This window comes from Triticum aestivum, chromosome 4B, assembly GCF_018294505.1.
Source record: "Triticum aestivum cultivar Chinese Spring chromosome 4B, IWGSC CS RefSeq v2.1, whole genome shotgun sequence".
NCBI classification, from domain to species: domain Eukaryota; kingdom Viridiplantae; phylum Streptophyta; class Magnoliopsida; order Poales; family Poaceae; genus Triticum; species Triticum aestivum.
The window spans coordinates 184,773,618-184,781,107 of NC_057804.1; positions in this window are offsets into that span (position 1 = coordinate 184,773,618).

Consider the following 7,490-nt stretch of genomic DNA (forward strand, 5'->3'; position numbering starts at 1 on the left):
ATTAGGCCCACCTATCAGTATGGTGGGTATGTAAGTATACGAGCAAGCATAGGGTGTATTTGGTAGCCTGCATTCCTAAGCAAGGCCAGTGGGTGCAAGAAAAAATCATTTGGTTGTGTACACAAGGGCCTGGCTTGCATGTGCACGAACCATAAAAGTAGCTCAGAGCCTGACTCACGAGAAACGCTCGAATCGATCGCTTCCAACGAACCAGGCTGAGTCGAGTGCAAAAGGGGGCGCGGTGTAAGCGGTAGTGCAAGGAGGAATTGGCATGGAGATGGCGAGAGACAAAAATCTATAGTCGTGGGATGGTGTGAAATCTCCCCCTTCACCCATTTACTCACTCGCCTCTAGCGGTAGGAAAATTCCAGTCTCAATTCTTGACACCAGTGACGGTGACTCAGATCTGTGAAAGCGGTGACAACTTGCTTCTCCCCTTCGTCTCCACTAGTAGGACCTGCTCTATCTCTGTATTGTTGGCCCGGCTCCGGCACGGGCGGGTCGTTAGCTCCAATGGCAGTAAACACCATACAACCACCCTCCACTATTAGGTCATTAGGTATGGTCGATTTTGCAATTACTTACCACCATTTCAATTTCATTAGGACGAACGGATGAAGCAAGTTGTTTATTCAGCAAGACTCATAACTGTGATTTAGGCATGTGTCATGTTGGTCCACAAGAGAGTGATGAAGGAAATATGCCCTAGATGCAATAATAAAGTTGTTATTTATATTTCCTTATATCATGATAAATGTTTATTATTCATGCTAGAATTGTATTAACCGGAAACTTAGTACATGTGTGAATACATAGACAAAACATAGTGTCCCTAGTATGCCTCTACTTGACTAGCTCATTAATCAAAGATGGTTATGTTTCCTAACCATAGATATGTGTTGTCATTTGATAAACGGGATCACATCATTAGGAGAATGATGTGATGGACAAGACCCATCTGCTAGCTTAACATTATGATTGTTACAGTTTCATTGCTACTGCTTTCTTCATGACTTATACATGTCCCTCAGACTATGAGATTATGCAACTCCCGAATACCATAGGAAGACCTTGTGTGCTATCAAACGTCACAACATAATTGGGTGATTATAAAGATGCTCTATAGGTGTCTCCGAAGGTGTTTATTGGGTTGGCATAGATCAATATGAGGATTTGTCACTTCGTGTATCGGGGAGGTATCTCTGGGCCCTCTCGGTAATCCTCATCATTATAAGCCTTGCAAGCAATGTGACTAATGAGTTAGTTGCGGGATGAAGCATTATAGAACGAGTAAAGAGACTTGTCGATAACGAGGTTGAACTAGGTATGATGATACCGACGATCGAATCTCGGGAAAGTAACATACCGATGACAAAGGGAACAACATATGTTGTTATGCGGTTTGACCGATAAAGATCTTCGTAGAATATGTAGGAGCCAATATGAGCATCCAGGTTTTGCTATTGGTTATTGATCGGACATGTGTCTCGGTCATGTCTACATAGTTCTCGAACCCGTAGGGCCCACACGCTTAACGTTCGATGACGATTTGTATTATGAGTTATGTGTTTTGATGACCGAAGTTTGTTCAGAGTCCCAGATGAGGTCACGGACGTGACGAGAAGTCTTTAAATGGCCGAGACATAAAGATTGATATATTGGAAGGCTATATTCGTACATCGGAATGGTTTCGGAGAAGTTCGGGTATTTTCCGGAGTACCAGGAGGTTACCGGAACCCCATGGAGAGTTGATGGGCCTTAGTGGGCCTTAGTGGGAAGGAGAGGCGGCGACCAGGAGGTGGAGCGCCCGCCCAAGCCTAGTCCTAATTGGACAAGGGGTTGGGAGCGCAGCCCCCCTCTCCCTTCCTTCCCCCTTCTCCTTCAAGTGGAAACCTACTAGGACTTGGAGTCCTAGTAGTATTCCCCTTCTCCCAGCGCTCCTAGCTTGGCCGGCCGGCCTCCCCCTCCCTCCTTTATATACGGGAGTAGCAGGACACCCTAGAACACACCAAGTTTTGCCTTAGCCGTGTGTGGTGCCCCCTCCACAGTTACACACCTCGATCATATCGCCGTAGTGCTTAGGCGAAGCCCTGCGCCGGTAACATCATCATCACCGTCGCCATGGTGTCGTGCTGATGGAACTCAATCTCGTCCTCAACTAGATCAAGATCACGAGGGACGTCATTGAGCTGAACGTGTGCTGAACACGGAGGTGCCATACGTTCGGTACTTGGATCGTTTGGATCACGAAGACGTTTGGCTACATCAACAGCGTTACTAAACACTTCCGCTTTCGGTCTACAAGGGTACATGGACACACTCTCCTGTCTCGTTGCTATGCATCTCCTAGATCATAGGAAAATTTTGAAATACTACGTTCCCCAACAGTGGCATCCGAGCCAGGTCAATGCGTAGATGTTTTATGCACGAGTAGAACACAAAGAGTTGTGGGCAATAATAGTCATACTGCTTACCACCAACGTCTTACTTTGATTCGGCGGTATTGTTAGATGAAGCGGCCCGGACCGACATTACATGACCGCGTTCATGAGACTGGTTCTACCGACGTGCTTTTGCACATAGGTGGCTAGAGGGTGTCTGTTTCTCCAACTTTAGTTGAATCGAGTTTGACTACGGCCGGTGATGAAGCCATGTACCTAGGGTAGGGTCATGGACCTGTCCAAGATACCCTCCCCAAGGACATCTCTAGAAGAAACTACCTTTCAGTCGACCTGGAAGGATTTCACTCGACAGACTCGAAGGCACTCGACCATGAAGCCGCTCAGTCGACCACCAGGAGATCTAGAGTCACTCTGCACACAAACGGTCTGTCATTAAGTAGTCTTTATGGTCGTCATAGCACTTTATGTATGGCATTACCAGTAATGCCAGATCTTAATGTACCTTAAACCCTGCATAACTGAGGGCCGGAGGGGTCTCTCGGACTCTATATAAGCCACCCCCTCCTCAGTGTAAAGGGTTCGCACCCCTGTAACTCATACACATATAATCCAGTCGACCGCCTCCGGGCTCTGAGACGTAGGGCTATTACTTCCTCCGAGAAGGGTCTGAACTCGTAAATCTCTTGCGTATACAACTACTCCATAGCTAGGATCTTGCCTCTCCATACCTACCCCCCTATTCTACTGTCAGGCTTAGAACCACGATAGTTGGCGCCCACCGTGGGGCAGGTGTCTTAGCGACTTATTGGAGAAGTTGCGATTGTTCCGATCACCTTCATCATGGTTTTTGGCGGAGTTTTGGTTGAGGGCTGCGAGATCCGTCTCGGCACGCTCACGTTCATCGCCGATGACTCCGCTTGGCTTCAGGAGGATCCACTCGACATCGACGCGCTCCCCGTCCGCGGGGCGACGCACTTTCGCACGTGTGTCCGCGGCGTCCTCCTGCGGCAACCGTCGGCCCTGTATCGGTCGACCCCTGTGTCGTCCTCCCTCCTTGTCTCCCTCCAGCGCAAGCGCTCCGGTCGGTCGAGGCTTCAGTAGTGGGTGAGGCACGCGGTGGCCCGCCAGTCGGCCACCCCCCATGTCGCGGCGATCGAGCCCGACGAATCTCTCTACGGCATGTTCGACCTGTCGACTGGCTCCGTAGAGACTGCATCCGAGTGCGACAGTAGTGATCCAGCGGCGGAGGTCCTGATGGTCAATGGACCGCAGTCCTCCTGGCTTCCCCCGCGCCGACGGAGGCGACGGTGGAGGCGACCCAGCACAGGTCCATGAAGAGTGTCAACCCGAGCCACTCACTTCGCTGCAAAGGGAAGATCTTCGCCGCTGGAACGTGGATGCGCTGCATACTCCTATCGTTGGAGAACCCCCCGAGGCTCGTGCCCTAGAGGACGTGCGTTTGGCCAACTTGGCTGAGCACACTCGACTGGAGAACCTCCAGCAAGCACTCGACGAGCGTGCGCGGTAACGGGTTCCAGACTCCAGTCGGCGTCAACTCTTTCCACCACCAACTCAGGTATATCGAACTCCAATTCAGAATCTAGTAGCTGCAGCCCGTATAGCAGAGTCGATTCAGCCCTCTCAGTCAGAGGCTGGCAGAGGCTTGATGCAGATCAGAGATTTACTCCGGGCAGCAGGAGATCAAAACTCAGCTGTATCGCAGTCGTGAAACAGGATTCACAACAGATCCGTCGCTACGAATACAGTCCAGTCGGCCCATAGCCCGAGATTGCCCCTGAGGCATGAGGGACGTGGAGGTCGGCGTGATCAGTATGATGACCGATTCGATCGCGATGATCGACGTCGAGTGCCCACTCCTCCCCCAAGGGGTGGGTCATATGCCCCTCGGCAGCAAGATGACAGACGCCAGCACAGTGTTGGGCGAAGGGTTCCAGTCGACCCCAGAGAACTAGGCTTTGATGCGAGATCCATTATCATTCAAGGTTTGGTCGATCGGAACAGAGCTCACCGAGAAGGCCATGACAGAGATGTGCCCACCAGCAGCAGAGTTCACGTCTCAGGACCAGAGTGTTTTAGCAGAGCCATCAGGGCCACGGTGATACCTCCCAACTTCAGGTTGGCGACTGGAGTCAGTAAGTTCATCGATGAGTCCAAGCCCGATACTTGGCTTGAAGACTACCGAGTGGCTGTTCAGATTGGCGGCGGCAATGATGAGGTGTCCATGAAACACCTGCCTCTTATGTTGGAGGGCTCGGCCAGAGCATGGCTGAATCAGTTGGCACCTAGCAGTATTTACACTTGGGAAGATCTTGCCCGAGTGTTTGTCAGAACGTTTGAAGGGACTTGCAAGCGACCAGCAGGGTTGATAGAGCTACAGGTTTGTGTGAAAAAGTCGAATGAGACTATGAGGGATTACATCCAGAGGTGGATCATGTTGCATCACACGATGGAAAATGTATCTGATCACCAAGCAGTCTGTGCCTTCAAGGAAGGCGTTAAGAACAGAGAGCTAAGTTTGAAATTCGGTCAGACCGAAGACATGACCCTGAGTCGGATGATGGAGATTGCCACCAAGTATGCCAATGGTGAAGAAGAAGATCGACTCCGGAGTGGCAAGTACAAGCCAACCGCTCATGAAAACGGGGGAGGGAACTCCAGTCGGAAGCAGAAGCGGAAAGCCGAGCCAGCTGCTCCTGGAGAAGCCTTGGCCGTGACTCAAGGAAAGTTCAAAGGAAAGCCCAAAGGATCTTGGAACCCTAAGAAGGTGAAGGACAAGGAAGGAAATGACGTGATGGATTTGCCGTGCCACATCCACACGAAGAAAGATGAGGAGGGTAACTTCATTTACCCAAAACATACCACTCGACAGTGTTGGCTCTTGATCCAGCAATTTCAGGGGAAGCAGCCCAAGGATAAGGAAAAGGAGTCGGACAAAGTTGAGGACAAAGAGGATAGTGGTGAAGGATATCCCCATGTCAATTCCACCCTGGTGATTTTTGCTGATGTTGAAAGCAAAAGTCGATTGAAAGTTATCAACCGAGAGGTGAATATGGTTGCTCTGGTGACTCCCAGTTATCTGAAGTGGTCTCAGACTGCCATCACATTCGACCAGTCCGATCATCCGACACACATAGCCACCCCTAGGAGGCAAGCTCTGATGGTCGACCCAGTCATCAAAGGCACTCGACTGACTAAAGTCTTGATGGATGGTGGCAGTGGCCTGAATATATTGTATGCAGAAACACTGAAAGGGATGGGCATTCTGATGTCCAAACTCAGTACCAGCAACATGAGTTTCCATGGAGTCATTCCTGGGAAGAAGGCTGAGTCACTCCGCCAAATTGCTTTTGATGTGGTTTTCAGTGATTACAAGAATTTCCGAAAATAAAAGTTGACGTTTGAAGTTGTGGATTTCCAGAGTGCTTATCACGCTATTTTGGGCAGGCCAGCTTATGCACGTTTCATGGCTCGACCATGCTATGTGTATCTCAAAATGAAGATGCCTGGTCCCAAAGGTGTGATCACTATTACTGGCAATCGGAAGAAGGCGGAAGAGTGCTTTCAGAAGGGCTCAAAGATCACCGATGCTCAGATGGCAGTGGTAGAGCTGCAGGAATACTAGAAAACTATAGATCCGAGTGATTTGTTGCGAGCTAAGAAACCCGCTACAGAGTCAGTGTTTCAGTCGTCCGGTGAGACGAAGCACGTTCACATTCACTCGACTGACCCCAGTGCTGCACCGACTCATATCTCTACAACACTCGACTCCAAATAGGAAGAAGCGCTCATCCAGTTCCTCCGTGAGAACTGGGACATCTTCGCATGGAAGCCTACTGACATGCCGGGTGTTCCCAGGGGGTTGGCTGAGCATCGCCTGAGATTCAATTCAAAAGCGAAACCTATCAAAGAACATCTGCGACGGTCTGCCGTCCAGAAAAGGAAGGCCATTGGCGAGGAGGTGGCTCGGCTCTTAGCAGCAGAGTTTATCCGAGAAATTTACCACTTCGAGTGGCTCGCCAATGTTGTCATGGTCCCAAAGAAGGATAAGTCTCTCCGCATGTGCATTGACTTCAAACATATCAATCGGGCCTACTCGAAAGATCATTTTCCTCTCCCCCGCATCGACCATATAGTCGACTCAACTGCGGGATGTGAGCGCCTATCTTTTTTAGACGCCTATTCTGGTTACCATTAGATCCGTCTGTATGGACCCGACGAGATTAAAACAGCTTTCATCACTCCATTTGGGTGCTTCTGCTATGTCACCATGCCATTCGGCCTTAAAAATGCCGGAGCCACGTTCATGAGGATGATTCAAAAGTGTTTGCTCACTCAAATCAGTCGGAATGTGGAAGCGTACATGGATGATATTATGGTCAAATCACGGAAGGGTTCCGACCTGTTGACTGACCTTGCTGAAACATTTGCCAACCTCAGGAGGTATGATATCAAGCTTAATCCATCAAAGTGCGCATTCGGAGTTCCTGGTGGAAAGTTGCTCGGTTTTCTCATTTCCGAACGAGGAATCGACGCCAACCCAGAAAAAGTTGGCACTATACTCCGAATGAAACACCCTGTGCGTGTGCACGATGTCTAGAAGCTTACTAGATGCTTGGTCGCTTTAAGTCGATTCATCTCTCGCCTCGGTGAAAAGGCATTGCCTCTTTACCGACTGATGAAGAAGTCAGACAAGTTCGAGTGGACTCCCGAAGCTGATGCAGTGTTTGCAGAGCTAAAAGCACTGCTCTCCACCCAGTCGGTGCTTGCTTCCCCAATCAGTGAAGAGCCTTTGCTGCTTTACATTGCAACCACAGGACAAGTCGTCAGTACAGTACTTACGGTCGAGCGGGAAGAAGAAGGAAAAGCCTTCAAAGTTCATCGCCCAGTGTATTATCTTTCTGAAGTTTTGACCCCATCAAAGCAAAGATACCCACATTATCAGAAGCTTGTATATGGGATCTATATGACTGTGAAGAAGGTTGCTCATTACTTCTCTGACCATTCCATTACAGTCGTCAGCGACGCCCCATTGTCAGAGATTCTGCACAACAGAGATGCTACTAGTCG